This window comes from Pseudochaenichthys georgianus, chromosome 3 (assembly GCF_902827115.2).
Source record: "Pseudochaenichthys georgianus chromosome 3, fPseGeo1.2, whole genome shotgun sequence".
In the NCBI taxonomy this organism is placed as follows: domain Eukaryota; kingdom Metazoa; phylum Chordata; class Actinopteri; order Perciformes; family Channichthyidae; genus Pseudochaenichthys; species Pseudochaenichthys georgianus.
The window spans coordinates 40,987,561-41,009,896 of NC_047505.1; the positions used below are offsets into that span (position 1 = coordinate 40,987,561).

General features: G+C 44.5%; 1 long non-coding RNA gene across 1 annotated transcript in view; it reads right to left on the reverse strand.

Annotated features, from left to right (window-relative positions):
• LOC139435946 (uncharacterized) overlaps positions 1–6,327 on the reverse strand; it is a 63,604-nt gene extending 57,277 nt beyond the window's left edge. The window contains exon 1 of the long non-coding RNA XR_011645151.1: positions 6,256–6,327. This is a non-coding gene — a long non-coding RNA (uncharacterized lncRNA). The remainder of the gene's footprint in view (positions 1–6,255) is intronic.
• Positions 6,328–22,336: the final 16,009 nt, after the last annotated feature.

The window sequence follows — 22,336 nt, forward strand, 5'->3', positions numbered from 1 at the left end:
CACACATGCATGAGCCAATACATACTGTAGGCGTGAAAACACACAGCTTCATATCCAGACATGCACCTGACGCATTCAGGCCTGTGCGCAGTTGACACATTGATTAATGTATCCAGAGCATGAGGACAGAAATAATTAGAGTATATGAGATGCTTCTTTTCATACAGTTTATTAGATATTGCTATAGCAGCTTTGTATACATAATGCATTGTGCACAATAAACACATTTCTCTGACCACTGCAACAAGTGCCAAATCAATTGTGATCCAAACCATCAAGTGGAAGAGGCAATTACTTTTTATTTGAAGATTTCATGAATAGTTGAAATAATTAATTTGCCACACATTTTTCCTCTAACTGCTGGCAACATGCAAAGGAGTTCCTCTTTTGTCGGCATGTTCTTTATCATCATCGTGCTTGTTAATGTTAGATTGCTGACCTACATAATGTTGGAAACCTTTCAATTCCCTTAGATACAGTATGCAGTCTTATCTCCATATGCCAACTATTCTACCAGAGGAATTCATATGTATTGATATTGTATATTTCAGCAGTTTGATGTTTGGTTGTTATTATGTAGTTCAAGGGATTTCCAGTTTTAGATTTTCTTAAAAGTATAAGTAAAAAAAGAACCAATAATAATACTCAATAATTGGATCAACATATAAAGATTGAAACAGTTTTTTAAAACATCAAAAAAGATGTCCCGCTTTGCGCGGGACTGCAGAGCATTTTCACGACTTTTGGTGCGTCCCGCAAATTGAGACGATGTTCCGCATATTTCATTTCGATTGGCTAAAACGCTTTTCTTAGTCAGATTTATCCAATGGCTGTTGAGAAAGCAGGGAAGGCTATCATCGCAGGGCTGTGTTTGCTGTCAATCAAACTGTAACACACGGCGGGTTCTACACCCCCGCGGCCCCGCCAAACAACAACAACGAAAGTCAATAATGCAGGCGACGCAGCAGGTTATGGAAAATGGAGGAAACTGAAACTACAGCTAAGAAGAAAAGAAGATGCACATACAACAAAGACTCGGAAGACACTTACCCGTGGGTGAAGCCAGTGCAGGGTGACTCTCAGAGAGTTGTTTGCAATCTTTGCAAGAGTCATTTTTCAATTTCACATGGCGGTGAATACGACATCAAAAGACACCGAGAATACGATTCTCACAAGAAACGTGTCGCTCAAAAAGAGACATCCCTCTCTATGGAGACATTCCTACTCAAACCAAAAAATGATGGCCACTCAGACAAGGTAATAGCAGCAGAAATAATCAGTGTTTACCATACAGTGCAACACTCCCAATCACTCCGGTCAAATGAATGTGGTAACAAGCTAGTGCGGACCATTTTTCCAGACTCTGAGATAGCAAAGAAAATGTCATGTGGTCGTACAAAAGCAGCGTCCATAATAACAGATGTGCTTGACCCTGCCTCTGTGGAGAGTAGTTTGACAGAGTTAAAGACACCAGTGGTTCTAGGTGACAAAATAGCCCACACACTGTGGGGGGGCCCACCTGCTGTTGCTGTGATGGACAAAACTGAAAGCTATTTTATTTTAGGTATTATTATGTTTTTGTTCCCTCCTGGCCAGTGTTGATTTGTATATATGGTTTTATTTTATCTATTAATTTATGTTGTGCCTACTTTTACAGGTAATACACTAGTTGAATTAGGAAGATGCATTTCTAAACACTTGAAGTGAATAATGCCTGCTGCCTTGGTTAGCCTTAGTTTACTTTTCTTTATTAAGATACTAAATTGTTACTGCATTTTGACTTCACTTTCTGCTCTGTTGTTATATATTTGCTAAGTTTTTATCTGCATTGTTTATTGGATGCTGTAATTCATGTGATTAATTTTTTGGGGGTGGGTGCTGTTGAGAGGGTGTCCCACATTGTCCCACACAAACATACTCCTTGTCCCACATGTAGTTTGTTGGGACCTGGTCACCCTATGCAGTATTTTTCTCAACAAGCGGGACAACATTTGCAGAACAACTGAGTCAATAAATAACTGCTATGCATACAAAAGTCCAATGAAAGTACTTCTCCAAGTGTAGTTCAAACAAAAACAGGCGGATGTGTTTGTAAAAGTGGAGCAATGCTGGGAAGAGAGGGCTGGTTTCCTCATTCCAGTCTGTATCCTTCAGTTAACTGTTTAGCCCGAGAGCCCCCGGTGGAGGGGGCTGCAGGTTTTTTTTTCACAAAATTGTGTCTCAGGTAGGGCTGCAACGAAACGACTAATTTGATAATCGATTAATCTATCGATTAATGAAACGATTAATCGACTATTCGGACTATTACTGTATGCCTTGTACAATTTCTCAAACGCTCTTATTTAGCCATCAACTTTTAGATTTAGCTTGAGGTTGTTTTAGGCATGTGGAAACTAACAATGAAGACAATAAAGATGAATACTTGATTCCAAAATACATATATTATTGAAATAACTTAAATTGTGAACAAAACTAACATTGCTTTTTATTCAAATTAAATAAATAATATTTCACATCAAAAGAAACAACAGTGTTTTAACAAATCGTATTAAATAATCTGATGACAGAACTGTAAACAGAATAGCTGAAACTTTAACAAACTAAATAATAATAATAATAATATATAATATTTGTATAGCGCCTTTCAGGAAACCCAAGGTCGCTTTACAAGTCGGGTAGGGGGGGGGAGTAGGGGAAAAAAGGCAGACAGGTTAAGAGGGTGGGGGGGAAGCAGCGGAAAAATAAACCTATTAAACTAACTATACAGTGGAGAAAGCCTTGGTAAAAAGGTGCGTTTTGAGGGCTTTTGTCCAGGGTTGGGGCGCTGCGGATTTCGGGGGGGAGAGAGTTCCAGAGGGTGGGGGATGCCACACTGAAGGCTCTGTCACCAAAAGTCCGCAAATAACTCTGTTACCTCTAATCATTATGTTTGTATAATGTAGTTAGCTCCGTGTGTTGCTGCTAGCATACATAACACCTGACGTGGAAACGTTACTCGTGGACGGGGCTACAGAGCTACTAGAAAGACAGTCGAACCCGGTGCATTCCTCCGTCTGGATGTGGAGCACTTTTGCAAGATGTTTAGACAAATAGCTTGTGTTACCGCCCTTACATGCTAAACTCTTATTCCACTTTTGGCAACAAGCATTCTCCACATCGAGACGGGTAAAGTTTAACCACCTCGGAGCGCGTTCTCTCCGCCATCTCCCACGTGTGTGTGTTGCTGCATGTTGCAGCTGCCCGTGTGTAAACTGCCCCGCCCCCTCGCAAGCAGGCGGGGGAGAGAAAGATCGAAAATACATTAAAGACGCATTTGTTTGTCTTTTTGCATATTAGAAACGAGTTGGCGACACTAAGACTGCGATATAATGTCTTTGTAGCAATAATACATGACATATATTTTTTAAATGTCTCCAGTACCGATAAAAAGACCAATAAAGTTAGAGCTTAACGGGGCGTAAAACACACGTGATGACGTCACCAACGAATCGACGACTGAATTAGTTGGCAACTAATTTGGTAATCGATTTTAATCGATTAAGTCGATTAGTTGTTGCACCCCTAGTCTCAGGGCTTCTTAATATTTAAAAACCTATTAATGTGTCATACCAGATTAACGGGAAGAAACTCAGCTAAGTGACGATACGAACCATTTTTACCAAAACAAAACACAAGGCTCATAAGAAGCGTCTAATTGACCCCTGAGAGAAAAGATGCTAACGAACTTGGCACAGAGCGCAAGGTAAAGATTACTTATCGTAACTGCACATACAAGATATCCGATTAAAGCTGAGATTCCACAGATTATATAGGTATTAGTATCATAACTGAGTGATCAGAATTCGCGACAGGGGAAGCAAACACAGACATCACAACACGTAGCATTACGGAGCAAACACGGGAGATCGTCTCACCTTAGCTGTTATTCTGATCAAAAGTCGTGTTCAATGGCATTAAAACGATAAAAACGCTGCTGAGCGTTGATCCATAGGTTGATCCAATGTGTCTGTCACTTTGAAAAAATGATTGATAATCCATATTTCCATTTTTATGTAAAGATCGGAGAATAAATATTAGCTGCTAATGGTAGCCACCATGTATGCAGCTTCCGGTTTTGGCTACGCGTCACTCTCACTCCTTATTTGGTAACGTTTGTGTGTATGTGGAACCTCCACATTCCATTGGCTCTAGCAGTTAAAAAGAGATGGCAATCATCACAATCGACCAAGGGGGGCTAGGGGGGTATACTACGAAGCAGGATTTTCGCTTAGCCGGCTAAATTCAGGGAAAACTCCGGCTTTCCGGTCCTATGAAGCTGGTTCTCTTTTTAGCAGGCTAGATCTCCATGGTAACTTATGCTTAGCGGCTAACCTGGTCGGGACCAGGGGGGTATACTGCGAAGCAGGATTTTCGCTTAGCCGGCTAAATTCAGGGAAAACTCCGGCTTTCCGGTCATCCGAAGCTGGTTCTTTTTTTAGCAGGCTAGATCTCCATGGTAATATATGCTAAGCAGCTAACCTGGTCGGGACCAGGTTAGGTTGCAGGCTAAGAGCTCAACTCAGTGAAAGCACCGCCTGCTGACCAATCAGAGCTCAGTGTGCGGAGTTTAAAGCGATCAAGTCATATTACAGGAGAAAGGAAATACAGAAAAGCTGCCGTTGCAGGAAAGACGGCCGGCAAAAATCACCGACTGTGTGAACGTGAACATTAATAGAATATCAACTCCCATCTTCAGAGTAATCTGACTATTATAACATTAGCGTTAAGAAAGCTTACTTAAATATCTGCCACAACATAAGTAACCGGATCAGAGTAACATTAAGTACAGTCCGCTGCATATCACTTCATAATGTATCATATATTTTCTTACCTGAGTCAGCTGAGCCGTATCTGGCCGTGCAACACTCACAGTGTCACATACTGTATGCAGAAGTATTATTTTAAGCAACACATTAAGTTGACGAAACACTCGAGTCAAATGTAATTAAAGTCAGATCCACTCGTGTTTTAGACGGGGCAGTGATATCATAAACATGTTAATGTATGCATTCAAACACTTTTTCTTTTACCAGCTGTATTCACCTTGCAGGTGCAGCTGTGTGGCTTTTATCCTGGATAAAGTGTTTAAGTCATGGATGTTTAAAGTTTAACTTTAAAAAAAAAGTCAAACTTTTATTTTGAAGGCCTGATTTTCTAACGCTGTGCATGCAGTCGGCGTTGGACTGGAAGTACCGGAGACCATACACGGTTTTGAAAACTTCTGTCACGTAGTGATCATCTTCTCAATAAAATATCTTTGCTGATGTTTTTTCGAGTCTTCTGGTCAATCAGAATCTAGATTGTTGCTGGAAGTCCCCACGGAGAATAACTTTACGGTAGAACTCTTCTTTATACATCCATGGGTACAACTTCAGATAAAAATGAACACATAATGAAATATGACCCCCGGTTTGATGATTGACAGGTCACAGAACAATGGGAGCTATCTACCCTTACCCACAATTTAAAGTAATTCACACAGACTATCTCCTCTTTACTCTTCTCGCAGCAAGAAGAGAAAAACAAACAATGGCATAACATATTATTAATATGTCGGGTAGTAATAGATTTATTTATTTTCTTCTCAGTGTACCAGAATGCATAGTTTATATTAGTATTTCTAAAGATCTATATATAAGGGATATATGCACTGTAGTTCACTTTTATTAATATTGTATGCTGAAAAGCGTATATATTACAGCACGTCTTTTTGTTGAATAGATTTGAGTGCTTCAAAATGTTGGGTCGCGATGTATTGACCAAGTAAAAAGTGGTTCCCGAGGCCTGACCAGTTGAGAACCACTGGTCTAGGTGTAAGGTTGATCTTATTTAAATGGGTCCTATCATGCAAAATGCACTTTTGTACGTCTTTTATACATGAATATGTGTCCCCGGTGTTCCAGGGAACTCACCAAGTGTCAGAAAACACAACACTCTCTATTTTCCTCCATACCCAAATCTCTAAAAAAGGGGCTGCAACGGATCTGATACAGACTGATCCAGATTTGAACACCGTCCTCCTGACATCAGGACGGTGGCGCTACGGCTATTGGTCAATTCTCCTGTGAGGAATTGCGGTATCTCCTTCTCCTTTTTTCTGTTTGTTTGTCTATCTGTTTGTCTGTCTTCCTGGCTGGGCGTAATTGACCTACTTTCCATTTTCCGCCAACTCACCTCCGCTCCTGTTTCTCATCATCACTGATTACCACCACTCACCTGCTGCTGCTTTAAACTCTGGTTCGATCATCAGACTTCACCAGTTCTTCGTATACTCGCAGTGAAACTCCACATTCCATTCTGTCCTGCCACGTCCAGCCCAATCTCCGTCTCAGCCCAGCTCCACGTTCTCCCCACTCTGTTCAGAGTTTGCTTTGTCCCCTGCCTGGTTTTTGTGGACTTATTAAATCCAGTCTTTTTGACACTTCACCTAAGTCTCCGTCCCAGTGTTCTTGCATAGCGGGTTCAAGTTTTGTGTCTCTTTACGAGGAGCTTAACATCTCCACCTATCAGGGAATGAGAGGTTGGGCCACGGCCGGCCATTGCTGGTCGAAAGCGCTAGAGACGCTGTAGTACATATGCCAGGCCTGTAAGTGGCGACTGGCGATGTAGTCTGCCACAAAAGCAGCGAAGAAGACTTCCTTTGCATGGTTGCCATGGTTGCCCTTCTGTTTATTCTCCGCTGTGGCTCTTTTTCTCCCTCCCCGAGGCAAGCGTTCGCGCTTCCTGCTTTAAAACAAATGAATAATGACTCTATATCATCATATGTAAGGGATAATGTGCAGCGACGCGGTCATTCCCGCTTATTACATTCTCAACAAAGTAACGGCATGACTCCCAATATTAATTTAAATGCTTTTATGGATTTAGAAAATTATTTTATTGATTTAAAAAATATTTGTATTGATTTAAATTGACATGCTTCCGCTATGAAAACTAGTCTGTTCTTACTGTTTGAACTAACGTAGCAACGGCAGGAACTGCTTCGATAGTGTTTTTGAAGAGCTTTTTGATTACAGATTTGAAAACATCGTTGCTTGCTTTAAAAGTAGAACAATTCATTATGTCAAACCTTGGAAAGTATCTAGATATCCCTGCCCTAATGCCAAAGTAACTGCCAACTCCCCTCTCCTGCAGGGGAGCGTGGTCAGTTTTAGCTCACAGAATCAGCCCCCTGCAAAAACAGGGCTGGAAAGAGCAAATAGAGCGAAATGAGGCATGGCTAAAATGCAGGATCTGTTTGGTATTTTGAAAAAAATATATATTTATATACTTTATATAGGTATGGCCCTACAATATATGTTTCAAATATAGCATGATAGGTCCACTTTAAGCTTAAAAAACAACAACAACAACAACAACACCAACATAGACCAGAAAGGGGGAGTTGGCTCTTTCTAAGGCGTCTCCTAAGTGTTTCTGGGGAAGCTCAGTGACTTTAAGTGTCACATTAGTGATTCAAAAAGACAAAGTAGAAAAGCCCAAATGTGTGTGATTTTGTAAAAAAGATTCAGAGAGAAAATCTTAAGGTTTTGTTTTACTTTCCAAGAGACATAAACTATTGAATGACCTAGGACAGACCCTTTGTATGTATTTGATATAGTCTGGAGTTGTGCCAAACAGCAACATCTGGCTTGGTTGTAATGTTGAGTGTCTTTGGGATCGAATAATGTGATCATGATCCCATGGGTAGGGGCTTTTTCCGAGCTTTAGGTTAGGCCCACAGTTCAATACTTTAAAAACTAATTTAGACTAACAGCTTTCTCCAGATTTAAAGACTGATGTTATGATGTCAGTGAATGTCAGCGTCAATTTCATATTTGACTTTCTTCTAATATTCCCAACTAATGACCACCGTGAGCAGAATGGCTGTACAGCTTAATCTTGAATGTTTAACTCCAACACACCACTAAATCGGCCATTCCTTTCAAGGCTTTTATTGGTCATACGAACATATAGCTACAGTGTAGTTATGACGATGAAAATCTTAGGTCACAGTGGGATCTGGATCTGACAAATGCCTGTGCCGTCTTAACTGGTAGAGGATTTACAAAAGGCATCCCTTAGTGCGGGGAAAATGGCAAGTTTGAAATCTTCTCCCCTTATGATTGTGTTTCAAAGTAAAATGACCCAATACTGATAGAAGGGCACTTAACAAAGGCAAGAGACAATACATTAGAGACACCAGTTCCTCCGCAATAAACTTCACTTTCTTTTCCAGGGAGGCATGACTATTATCAAAGTGACAAACAATATAAATGTAAAGTGATACTAAATTGCAAGTCTATTTTTTGAGTTTAACTCCCTCTGAACCTGTGGGCAAGTGATGACTAGTTTTCTTGTTCAGTGATGAAAAAAAGCATTACAAAAAATTCTCCTATGGCACTTTATGGCAGGCAGTGGTTCCTGTATGAGGGAAGATTTTCAATTTCAGAAATAAATATGTTCACACTGTTGACATCACTCATCGGAGTGAGTGGGATGGAGTAGAGTTACCACTGCTGACGCACAGCTGGGGCTGGAGAGAAGAGGCCACAGATGCAGGGTCAGCTCTTCTCTCTATATATGAGATATCAGCATTCCCCACACACAGGGTCTGAGGGCAGTTGGAGGGGTGGCTGCGAGAGAAAGATATATCCTGCCTCTTCCGTGCTTCTCTTTGTGAACAAAGAGAGGGCAGTCAGCTCCTCTTGGCTTCATCCCACTGTCCATGTGGGAAGCCTGATGGGTTCATATCAGCAAGTCATTTCAGCGAAATGCTGGGAGGAGGAGGGTTTTAAGTCAACCGGTTGACCACTGCCCCTCATATAGCTTAGACAGAGAAAAAGCAGCAGCAGGATTGTTGGAATAAGCTCTAATATTTATTGAAAAAAACCATTTTACAATCTAATAAGCAAAGTGAGGGTGTTGAGTCGTGATTTAAAAGCTACTGACACTCAGCTAGAGCCGGAATCCCTATAAGCTGGGCTGAAGCTTTGCCCACCCTGACACTCACCAGGGAGACCCTGCAGGCACAAAAGAAGGCCGACGAGGGGTCTCATTCCAGCACGATGCTGCCTCTCCTCAGTCATGTCCACACCATTCACAGAAGTGCTAACATCAACAGAGGAGCTAAGCTGAGGAGAGAATGAGCACCGCAGCTCCCAGCTTAGTCACTTGCTCTACAGTAAATGACATAGAGAATGGGTTCACTGTGAGTGCTCACTGCACTTAAGGCAGCTCTAGAAGAAACTAATGCTCTACTCTTTAATGGATCTTTAACATTTCAAGGTTTGCAGAAGAACAGTAGAAACACAGCTGGTATACTTAGTTGGGTATCCAATAATGTGAGTGCTAAATAACCCTAGAGATAATTAACACCTTAACACCCGTTACAGGGCTGACTGCCGGAGAAGGGTTACAGCTTCCACATCCACCTTTTAAAAGTATGTAATCCGGGTGCTATAAGCTGCTACTAATGCTTCTGCCTATAAGGTGATGCTGCAGGTGTTAGTAAAACCCGCAAAAAGTGTCACATAACAGCACTGATTTCGCAGGAGCACATTATTGTCTTGCTACAGTTGAAGGAGCATTACACAGCAAGTGATCTGAGAAAAGGGCAGGACACAAGTGAGTCACCGGTACAGTAACTCTACTGTTGTCATGCCACCACTAGTTCTAAAGAGCAATGGCCTTTTTTGGTGCATGCGTCATTCCAACTAAAATAAGTCATGCAGTCGGCAAACTCTGGTGATACCATGGGGGGGGGGGGGGGGGGGGGGGTCCTACAGCAGGTGCAGCCTGGTGTTAGGCTTTCTTCTGCAGATGTCAAGGATATTTTAAAGTTAAATGCTTCGATCTGGTGCACTTTGATTGCACAATAAGAGGTAAGCTCTATGAATAAGTTGTGCTCTCGTAAACATAGCAGCAGATTGCTGACACACTAAGCACCGTCCGTCCAGGTGGAGATGTCCCTCTCCCCCCGCAGGAGACATTTCACAGATATATTTGAGCTTTACTTACCGAAAGACATCTTGAAAGTGAACACTGTGAAGCTTCTTATTAATCAGTGCCTCAACAAGTGGTCTCTTAGGCCTTATGTTGTAAGATCTTTTAGCTTCACACCACGTTTCACTGAGGCAAGCAAAACATAAGGCCAAACTAAACTGTCTTGGTCCTACTGGCTTGTTGTGGATCTAAAAGACAAGCAATCTGTCAAACGAGAAGCATCGTGCTGAACAGATGAGGGTGGTAGTGCAGAGTAGATTTGAATTAACAAACCATCCTGATTGATACATCAAGGGCAAAAGTCCTACGCGCGGCAAACACACATTACTCTTCACAACTAACAGTCGGAAAGAATGACCTGAACTAGAATAAGTTAAATTCAGTCACTGTTCTGACATAGAGTTCAATACAGTGTGTCAATGTTAAATACTGAACTTTCCAACCTCTATATAGCAATGAACTAGAGAAAGAGACCTGATTGTGAGAACTTTTGCTCAAAATAAAGCAGTTATGTACTGTGAGTCTCCACTCAAACCGTCCACTCAGTGTAGTCTGCAGTCTGCACTCTTCTCCTCCAGCCAGTGAAACAACTCTAACATTGACATACAGCTATATCATGTTTTCAAGGAAAAACCCACTGTTATCCATAACTGCATCACCAACCTCTAACACCACTTGGTGCATTCCCAGCTCATCCCTCCTACACACAGCCGACTCTATGAATAAGCTTCACACAGTGAGCCAGCTCTGTGTGCTGTACTGTATCTGCCCTTTCTGCAATGCTGGTGCAACCAATTCATTAATGACTTAAACTATATTTTCCTGCACATTTTTGTTGATCAAAGGAGAAAATAAAGATTTAAACGCTAACAGCATAATTTGAGGAATCAAGTTAGAACTTTTTATAGCTAGAATCAAAGAATGAAAAAACGAATAAATATATATTCAAAAACTCCATATCATACAACATGCTGTGATGTGTGTGGAGTGTAAGTGGTGTCTCCTCATATTACAGAACCTCTCATGAAACACACACAAACTATACTGTTTTCTCCAAAAATACACAAACAAACTATAGGTTACTTACGTTACCACAGTCTCAGGGTAACATGAAGTGAGATGTCTCACTATGGGATGCGCCTCATCGCGGAGCAAACAGAAGCATCAATCTCATTACGCCAATCCTGATTGGCTGGTGATCTTGACGTCAGTGTCAGGGAATTCACCCCCTATAAGTAGCTTGCGCTACGTCGCATGCGTCATTCAAAATAAGCACCTCTTCTCGCTTCACCATAGCAAGGAGGGCCGTCTGGTGAGACATCTCACTTCATGTTACTCTGAGTACTGGGGTTACGTAAGTGACCTATAGTTCTCATTTATAACACTCCGTTCGATGTCTCACTATGGGATATTGTAGCTCCCGTATTGCCAGACGAGCTTATCTCGAACATCACCAACCAACCAGAACTTAACAGGTAGAGCTCTGACTCAACCAGGTGCCCAGCACTGCTTGAGTCAAACTGGGAGTAGAACGTCCAGACTGTTAAAAGGCGGACAAAAGTGAGCGGCGAGGACCAGCTCGCCGCTTGCACCAATGTCTTGGATGGGAGACATCCTGGACAGAGCCCAGGATGCAGCCAGACCCTGAGTCAAAAGAACTCGCGAACCCGAGGGTGCCTGCGAACTCTGACTCGTATGGGCCCCACAGCAATTGCTTCCACAAACAGTGGGAGAGCCGTTGCTTAGTAACAGGCTTGCCCTTATAAGGGATAGCCCAGGACACAAGGGGCTTGGTCATTATGACGAAGCACCCCTGAACTGTCCCTGTACGTGCGTAAAGCACGGGCTGGATACGGCAAATCCGGCCGCTGTTCCCCGGAGGAATACAGTGGCGGGGAGGATGCCTCAATGTCAAATATGGTACCTGAACCAACCGCCTTAAAATAAAGGTAGGGTTGGGCTTCAACCACACTCTGTTTGCCCTGGGTCGAACCGAGTGCCTGAAGACTGTACAGATAACGCATGAGTGCCACTGGCTCGCTTTGCAGCTGCCAGGGTCAGCTTCATGTCACACTGTATTCAGATTGTACCACTCACGGGCCAGGCCCATAGAGCCAAGCGCTCTGGGTGTGGGTGAAAGATCGCCCCCCCCCGCTTGGGACAGTATGTCTCTGCGTAGTGGGAGCTGCCATGGCTGCCCGCACAGCAGCTGATATATCTCCGCTAGCCAGTACATAGCTGGCCAGTGTGGAGCTATCAGAATAAGTGTGTGACGTTGCTCTCTCACTCTGGCCAGAGTTGGAGGTATCAGAGCCAGGGGTGGAAACGCGTACAGAAGGCCCGGGGGCCAATCGTGCGCGAGTGCATCCACGCCTAACGGTGCATTCAGATCACGCATCGAAAAGAACAGCTGACACTGAGCGTTGTCTTTCGATGCGAACAGATCCACCACGGCTCTGCCGTAACGCACCCACAGCTGGCTCACAATCCTTGGATGTAGAGTCCAGTCTGCATAAAGTGGTATACCTCTGGACAGTAGGTCAGCCCTGAGGTTCATCACTCCCGGTACGTGCGTCGCTCTCAGAGAGAGGAGACGTCTACCGCTCCATAGGATAAGTTTGCGCGCCAGTGTGTGTAACTGGAGAGAACGCAAACCCCCTTGACGGTTAATATACGATATTGTGGTCGTATTGTCTGTCCTCACGAGGACGTGATGTCCCCTGAGGAAAGGCAGAAAGCGTCTTAGGGTGAGAAACACCGCTAAAAGCTCTAGGTAATTGATGTGCGCCCGCTGGAGGTCTCTGCTCCAGAGACCCCTCACCGGGCGACCTTCATGAATACCTCCCCAACCTGTCAGACATGCGTCCGTGGTGACCACTTTCCGTGAAAGGACAGCACCCATAGGCACACCTCATATTAGAAAAGTCGGGTGCAGCCAGTGGCGGAGTGCCATTACACATTTCACAGTAACCATCACACCCCGCGCGCCATGAGCCCCAGCAATCGCAGGCATGATCTGAAGAGAACATGTTTGCGCAGCTGGAAAAGAGCAAGACAAGCTCTGAAAGCGTTCACTCTTTCCGCTGACAAGCGAGCTGAAAAGGGCACCGAGTACAGGCGTAAACCCAGGAAGAGTATAGTCTGCGCAGGGCACAACATGCTCTTCTCTGTGTTTATTATGAAACCCAGGTTGAGCAGGTGCTTTACGAGGACATTTGTCTTCGTAACAGCCTCCTGCTCCGACTGTGCGAGAAGCAGCCAGTCGTCCAGGTAGGTCGCCAGGCGAATACCCTGTTGTCTCAACGGGGCTATCGCGGCTTCCGTACATCGTACAAACACCCTTGGACTGAGAGACAGACCAAAGGGGAGTACTCTGGGGAGTACTCTGTATTCATAACACTCCACTTCGAGCGATAGAATTACTAACAAAGAACTGCTAACAGAGCACTTATATACTAATAAAGGACTGGCTTATCTATAGCCAGTTGATTAGCACTTGAAATACTTGGCTCTATGAAACCTGATGTACTTATATGATTCTGTTTTCTTCAAGGTTGTGTCTTCCTGGTCGAATGCACTTATTGTAAGTCGCTTTGGATAAAAGCGTCAGCTAAATGCAATGTAATGTAATAACAGATCCCCTGAAATGCGAATCTCAGATATTTCCTGTGTGGGTAATATACTGGGATGTGAAAATACGCATCTTTCAGGTCGACTGATGTAAACCAGTCATTTTGTCGTACGAGCCGCAGCAGAGAAGTGTGAGTGAGCATTCTGAACTTATATCTTTTTAGATATTTGTTCAGAGCCCTCAAATCAAGTATTGGCCGAATTCCGTTCCCTCCCCGTTTGGGAACGAGGAAGTACTTGGAATAGAAGCCGCCCTGACTCGGCGGGTACAATAGATATAGCCCTCTTTTCTAGGAGTGAGAGAATCTCTTTCTCCAGAATGAGGGCTGACTCTCCTCGGGCCTGCGAGTGCAGAATGCCCGAGAAGCGAGGAGGGGTGACAGCGAATTGGAGTCTGTAGCCCCGTGTTACTGTCTTGAAAACCCAAGCAGATGATGTGAGCATCTTCCACTGCATGCTCCTTAGAGCCAGTGGAGATGTCACATCTCCTCCTCTCTGAGTCTCTATTTGTTGTGTTATGGGGCCCTCTAGTGTCTGAACACAGTGGTGCCCCTTTTCGAAAATACCCACCGACACTGCGCATGTGCGTGACGGTGGTGCCTTCACAACCACAGCCGGCACTGCGCATGCGCGTGACGGTGGTGCCCTTAAAGCCCCAGCCGACACTGCGCATGCGCGTGGCGGTGGTGCCTTCACAGACCCGCCAGTAATCCGCCTTTTGAGAGATGCCGTAGCTGCTCTCAGAAGGGGAACAATTGACGGGCTGTTTATTGGTTTTATTGATTTTCTTTTAATTTTTTTTTTTTTAGCTGCGCCCTCGGCCTGAAGCCTGGATGCGTCAGCGGCAAATGTTTTATAACAAAATAATCAACCAATGTGTGTGTTTGTGCGTACTTGAGGATGGTGTACATGGATGGAACACATTCAGAGCTGGGGAATGAACTTCCAGCTCTGTCACAGAGGGGAGAAGGAGTGGCTGTCACGCCGCTCGCTTCTTCTTCCTCGACTGCTGGCCGAAATTCTGAGTTGGTTGAGCCTGAGCTGCAGCCGGAACCGGAGATTTTCTAGGCCAGCTTGCCCTTGTCTCCAGCCTGGTCTGGGGACTCGGGGCGGGCTGCGACCTCTGCGTCTTCGGTGCTTTAAACCGAGCAGAGTTCGAGGCAGCTTGAGCGAAGGACTGCTGCTGCGAAGGACTGCTGCTGCGAAGGCAGCGGCTGGACCCTTCGAGGGAGGCAGAGGTGGAGTGCCTCGTCCGAAAATTCCCTCGGGAACGATGGGCATATCCAGCACATCCTCCTTTTCCCGGTCTGGGAGGTTGGTGAGGTTGAGCCATCTCGCTCTTTCCTGCACCACCATGATCCCCATTACCTTGCCCGTGGCCTGGACGGCGCAGCGTTGGACATGGAGACAAATGTCCGTGACCGCTGCCATCTCGTCCAGAGTGGCTGCCCCCGGGTTACCCGACAGGTCCTCGCTAGGGCTGTCAGTCGATTAAAATATTTAATCGCGATTAATTGCATGATTGTCCATAGTTAATCGCGATTAATCGCAAATTAATCGCACATTTTTGATCTGTTCTAAATGTACCTTAGAGGAATATTTTTCAAGTTTTTAATACTCTTATCAACATATGAGTGGACAAATATGCTTTATGCTAATGTTTATTATCATTTGAACAATGACAAATATTCTCATGAATATTAAACACAACAACCTGGAACCTCTCTCATTCATTACAAATGGTGTGTGTGTTGTAATATGTGTGCGTGTGCGTGTGTGTGTGTGATCGTTGGAGCTATGTGCAACTCAAGGCATATGCTCGAACGGGAGCTGCCTGGACGCTGCAATCATGAATGTGCTGACTTCTTCTCCTACAATGTCCCACTGACTTCCTGCATCAAGTCAAGTGCTCGGCGCAGTTGTGTGGATAGAGCGCTCCTCTGTTTTCATTTAAACAGCTCCTTATATCCGTTAGCTAGCACCAGATGCTAACAACAACAATGCACGTAAGGTCTCTCTCTCGCTCGCCACACATACACACACCCTCCCGGTCCTCCCGATGGCCAGTCGGTGCCTGCCGGTGAGCGTGGAAGTGTGGTCTACCACAAGCGGGCGGCAGGAGCGGGGCTGTCAGCATCAGCTTGTAGATGGTATTTTAAAGTCAATGCGCTCTGAAACTACGGGGCGGTCGAGGAAAAAAATACACATGCGTTAAAATAATTAGTGGCGTTAATTTTTTTTGCGTTATTAACGCGTTAACTTGACAGCCCTAGTCCTCGCAGATCTCCGCTTGGTAAGCGGTTAGCAGCGAGGACACATTCAGGGCCCTGGCGGACAACGCTGCAGCTTTGTAGGACTTTTCAGTCATTGTCGACTGAAAACGGTCCGACTTTGCTGGCAGCGTGGGGTTCCTGCTCGGTGACGGGCTCACCTTCGGTAGGAGGTGGGCCGCTACTAGCGGTTCCATGGGCGGTATGCGGAGCAGGCCGAGCTTCTCCATTCCGTCACAGTCTAGGGAGGAGGCACCCTGGATTGGGACCTTGTTGCTGAAGGGCCGGTCTCTCCACGAGACCAACACCTGATCCAACATCTCCGGGAAGACCGGAAGGAGTTGCCTCTTTTTCCCCGCTGCTTGGGGAAGGTGTTTCCCCTCGTAGCGGGACCTGGAGGTCTCCTTGGCCATTTCAGGCCACGGGACGTTGAGTCTGGCCGCAGCGCGTTTACACACGGCCTGCAGGTCCATGCTCAGACCGGGCGAAGCTGGTGTACTATCGCCCGGGAGAGCAGCCCTCGCTCCAGGCTTTGCAGCCTGAGCCGATGACATGAAGGTGTCCTCTTCCTGTTCATCCGACTCGGACAGGAGGAACGCCAAGGCGTCCTCTTCTTCGTCCTCCTCGTAGTCCAGCTCGAGGACATCCTCCGCGGGTGAGACCATGGTGAGGTCTAACCGGGAGCCCCAGCTTGGTAAAGCGCGGGGACCCGTTCCCGCGTGTCTTGCCGTCACCGGGTCCCGGCCTGCCAGGGCGCGGGATTCCGGTTCTGTAGCCATCGCAGATAATGAGCCCCAGACCGACACGGAGAGGGGTTCACTCTCTGTGGCGGACGCCCCCGTATCTTGACTGCCGGCCGGCGGGTCAGTGGACATGGGGGGGGTCCTGTTCCGACAGGCTAGCTTGTCGTGCTAACCGTCGGCGGAGGCTCTTTACGGTGAAGCGGACACAATGTCCACACGAGCCGGGGTTGTCGATAGCGCCTCGAGCGTGTTCCAGCCCAAGGCAGGACGAACCGACCTGGTGTGTGTTTGTACCCGAGATCTTCAACCCGCAGCCGCAGAGTCGAGCCACCGAGTCCCTGACTCCTCTGGTGTGAGGGAGAGTGGTGTCCATCTTGTTCGCCTCGTGGCGTGGAGAGGGCCCGCTCTCGACAGGTAGGATGGGAGAAAAAGATGTTACCACCTTGTCCTTAATCCGGAGAAAAGGACTGTGTGGGTCTTTTATTCCCGGAGAATACTGACTGGTGTGACAGTATGCTCTTTTAATCCTTTCTTCCTCCGTGGAGAAGAGAAAAGAAAAAACTTCCTCGCTACAGTGGTGTCGGTAGAGAGGGAGCGAGCTAGCAACAGGTGTGCTGCTAGCTTAAAAAATCAGACCTACCTTACTTTCTCGGAGAGAGAAGGGCGAGGTTGATTTTAATACTAACTGCGTTAGTACTACCGTCTTCCTGCGAAGCAGAAGGAGTAGCCGGCGAGCGCCCGTCAACCGAAATGGGTATTTGGGTTCAGTCTGTGGACAGTTAAAGATCAAATGCAAAGCTTCCAAATATGCTACATTTTCATAGAAATGTTGTTTTTAAGACTGCCTATATTTTTTATTTTATTTAAATCGAGATAATACACCCGAAAAAAAGCTTTTTATTGATACAAAACTCGACCCAAAGCCGTCTGAATTTCTGACATGACATTCCCAGCAGCCTCCGCACGCGTGACGTCACTGTTGCCAAACAGTCTCTGGACCAAATATGACTCGGCAGTCTCGGTCACATGTTTTTCGAAAAGAAAACGGAATTAACATGGGTTATTGTTGTGCTTTTTGTTGTACGAACGGTGCGGGATCTGGGAGAGTTTTCCATGCATTTCCAAAAGACCAAATCATCCGCCAAAAATGGATTATTTTAGTGAATCGTGTTGGCTGGCAACCGACAAAATGGAGCAAGTTGTGTTCTGACCACGTCGCGTGTGATGCATATGACGTTGATCCTGCTATCATCAAGTCTGTTGGTGCAGAAGCATTAATAGTACATCGGAGGCTGAAACCCGGAGCCGTCCCCTCCATATTTCAGCACAAGAAACCACTGAAAGAACGAAAGAGCCGGGCGATGGAGAAACGCCAAAGAATTGAGGTAAACAACTTTTGATTAGATTTCAAAGCGCACGGAGCACAGCAGATAACGGAATTGCAGTTTTATTAAGTTGTATTGCTTATAGAGGTGGGCACCGTTAGATTCTGTGTCTTTACGATGATAAACAATGTATTTGATGTGGAGCTAGGATAAGTAATAAGGGAACTAGGAGTGATTTCGGTGCAGTAACAGGTTAGCATTTTTCGCTCGGGGCTAATTCACTGTTAGCATTGAAGTTTATCTGCAGCTCATTCATCGCTCCTCCACTCATAACGGAAAAGTGTGAACAATATGCATTATGATAGGGATTAAATCCACTATTATTCCTCCTGGCCCAATTCAAAATGCTCCCCCGCTGGTGGTAGCACATCGTACATTGTGACTGCTGCTACAACAGAACCGAGAGAGGAGGGAGCTAAGGTCAGTGCTAGTGCTAACTTGACAGCTAACGTTAACTTGGGGGCTGAAGAGCTATGTGCATCGTTGTGTTGTGTGTGGCGTCGCGTCTCTCCAGGCAGTGAGAGGGTTGTGTTGTGCTATAGCTGTATTATTAATATTGTTCATGGTTGGTGCCGCTGGCTGCTCTTATCGCGTGTGTTCGGCTCTGTGTATGCTACAGCCATAATAGGCTATAGCCTATGTGAAACAATGTAGCCTGTTGGTGGTCCGTGGATTATTTATAATCAAGTTGATCGAAGTTTGCGTAGCCCATACATGCTCGGGAAATCTGTTGACATGAACATGATCCATCGGGACGTTTCATGTAAATGTAGACCTGTGGCACCACCCCGTGTGCAACAGATTTTCTCTTTATAATAGGCCTATGTCTGTGCTGTTGCTATTAATGCACGGATCAACATTTACCCCCCCCCCACACAAAAAAGTCCCGGCTCCCCCGGAGACCGTGGTATAGTTCGCACACTGCTCCAGATATTGGGTGGCCTCCGACTCAGAATCAGACATGATAGACGAAACTAAGTTGTACTATCGGCGGGAGCCGCTGTGAGCGATAAGCCAGGGTGTGTTTGTTTGGCAACTCTGACGTCACACGACGCCATCTTGCGGAGGAGCGGCTGAGAAAATAAATCGTCGGACTTGGTGTTGGGGGTTGAACAAAATAAATATTTCGCATTGCCAGACGCATATTATCTCCGATTTTAATACTGCAATATCTTAGATAGTGTTGTAGCTATATGATTTCGATTTTACTGGCAATTATAAAAAAAACTTTGCATTTGATCTTTAAGCTTGTCCGGCTACTGTAGAGATGTGCTCTGAAGCGAGAAGAGGTGTTTGAATGACGCATGCGTCGTGGCGTAAGCTACTTATAGGGGGTGATTTCCCTGACGCTGACGTCAAGATCACCAGCCAATCAGGATTGGCGTAATGAGATTGATGCTTCTGTTTGCTCCGCGATGAGGCGCATCCCATAGTGAGACATCGAACGGAGTGTTATGAATGAGAACTGCATTGTTTTCATCTGAACTGTGCTTGCAAATGTACAGGCACATACCCAGCTAGCGGGGAACGTTCTCACAACTGTGGCTAACATTACCTACAGGTTCTAATAAGGTTTTAAAGAAACGTTTAAATCTGATATTCAAAGAACCTTTTTAGGATGTTTATTTTTTCAAATAATGTTCCTATAAGGTTTAAGGTTAACTAAGACATAACATTTTAACTGCAACATTCAGAGGATGTTTTGAGGATGTTATTGAAGCCTGTGATGACAAAGTGTTTTCTAAAATGTTCCTTTAATGTGATATGTTAACAAAGGTGGAATGTTTTGCGTCCAACATTCTAAGGATGTGTTTTGGACATTGTTGGGTAACTAATTAAAGATGTTCTTGATAAAACATTCCCTCAATGTTACATGATAACCAAAGAAGAACATTTTGAAAGCAACATTTGGATAATGTTTTCAGGTTATTCTTTTTTTATAAAACGTTCCTGTGATGCGAAATATTAACACGGTCATGGTCAACGTCAGATTTATTTGTAGTGCGCTTTACAAACGTGTTGCATTTGTTTGAAAAGGATGTTTAAAAAAAAATCTGATGTCACCACATTTTCCTTTTTAAAAAACAAACAAACACGTAATTCATGATATTGCATGTTTGCGTAGGCATGTCTGAGTTCCCAGCTAGACATTGTTGGTTCTAAAAACATTCTGAGAATGTTACCATTCATTGTTCTAGGAATGGTTTCATGGAGAAGTTTTATTTTGGTTCCTAGAATGTACTTCTGAAAGGTAGGATAACGTTCTCTAAAGACATTCTTAAAATGTTTGGTGATAACATTGTTCGAACATTATACCCCAAGTGTTTTTGTTGTTTATGCACATATCTCTATGGTCATATGGATCGAATAACACTTAGAAAACCAAAGACAGACATTTAGAAGAACGGACCGACTATCACTGCCCGTCCCTTAAACCCCTGTTAGTGTTTGTATGTGTTTGTTTCTACTGTGTGTCTCTCTCTCCACCCCACCTGCCTGCTGATCTGCTCTACACGGCTGGGAGCAATCTCCAATCAACCACACCTGCAACCTGCTCATCAGCCACACTATGAAAGCCTGCAGCCTGCACTCATTCCCTGCCGTTTTGTTGCGTGCCGCTCTAGCTTTTTGCCAGCATATTCTTTGACAACTTTGCCTGCTTTTGACTCACACTCATTTGTGTGTCTCTCCCAGGAGGAATCCAAGGCCTTCCACACTCCCAAGACCAGCCAGGCCTCTCTACCCTGGAACAACTGTTTCCTAGTGATGGCAAAATGAAGCTTTGAATGAAGCTTCGAACCACTTGGACAATTGTGTCGGAAATAGGTTCATTTCTCGAAGCTTCAGTTACAGCGACTTCTCCTGGCGAAGTGCAAGGCTGCAGTGGATTTAACGTATCTTTGCCTTGAAAAATATTCGATTCACACACACACTAAGACTGAATATCATGTTCTATTTGCAATTAAAGATTGATAATTGTATGTATTGGGTTATTGAGAAGAGACTAGAGAGTGCTGGACATTTTTTTGGGCTGAGAGGGCCTTTTATCAGTTATTAAAGTATTAAAGTTGAAAAGCAATGATTAAAAGTTTAACTATTCCGGGCTTTGAACCAGCTGCGCGGAGGACATCGCCGCACCCTGGCCGCCGGCTCTATCCACTGGGCTATCTATTCCTTAGACCATTGAAGTGTTTTTAATTTTATATTACTCATTTTCTTTTTGTTCACAGCTTCTCCACATTTCGAAGTGTTTCACGAGCCATAACGACCTATCTTTCTTCCTGGCTTGCTCTATAATGATCCAATTCAAATGCAATGCCAACAACAACTCAACAGCAACAACAACCCACACATTGCGCATTGTTTAGAGCGGTTATAAAGTGTTGAAGCGCTCAAGTTTGAAACTGTTTCAACCTGTCACCTGTCAGAATCGAGACGAGGCAGTGCATTGAATCGCGTGAATGGACCGTGAACCAGTCAAGTGATTCATTCAGGAAATGAAGCAGTTGCTGGTTCGGACGTCACATGTCACGTGACTTGAAGCAGTTGCTGCTTCGGACGTCACATGTCACGTGATTTGAAGCAAGCTTCGAAGCACTGCTTCTATGGAATAGGAAGTCCAGGGTTGAAGCTCCGTTCGAAGCTTCAGTGTCAAACTGCCATCACTACTGTTTCCCACTGCCGCCATAACCAACCTCCACTCCCAGCTCCCCTTTCCTAATAAACAAATGTTGCTTTCACCAGCTGATTCCGATTCATCCTTGTATGTGTCAATAGTCAAATTCCAATAGTTAAGTAAACTATCATAATCATCCTAATGACCACAGTGGTCAGTCCACTTACCCAGGAATTTTGAGTTGAACAATTACAGGAATATTATGTCTTTATGTTCTAATAATGTACAAATATTTTAGCAAATTGTTACCACAGACATTTGCATAATGTTTTAAACATAAAGCATCTTATCCTTCTCTAAAATAATAATATTCTGGCAATATAAAAAATCTAACTTGCAGCTGAAAACGTTTTAAGAATAGTAGGGCATAATGTTCTAACAATGTTATAAAAAAACATTTTAGGAAGGTTATCATCAAACATTTTAAGAATGTTTTTAGAGAACGTTATCCTACCTTTCAGAAGAACGTTCTGGGAACCAAAAGAAAACTTCCCGCTGAAAACATTCCTAGAACAATGAATGTAACATTCTCAAAATATTTTTAGAACCAAAAAATTCTAGCTGGGTATATGCTATAATCCAGAGGATTGTGTTACTGATGACATATTT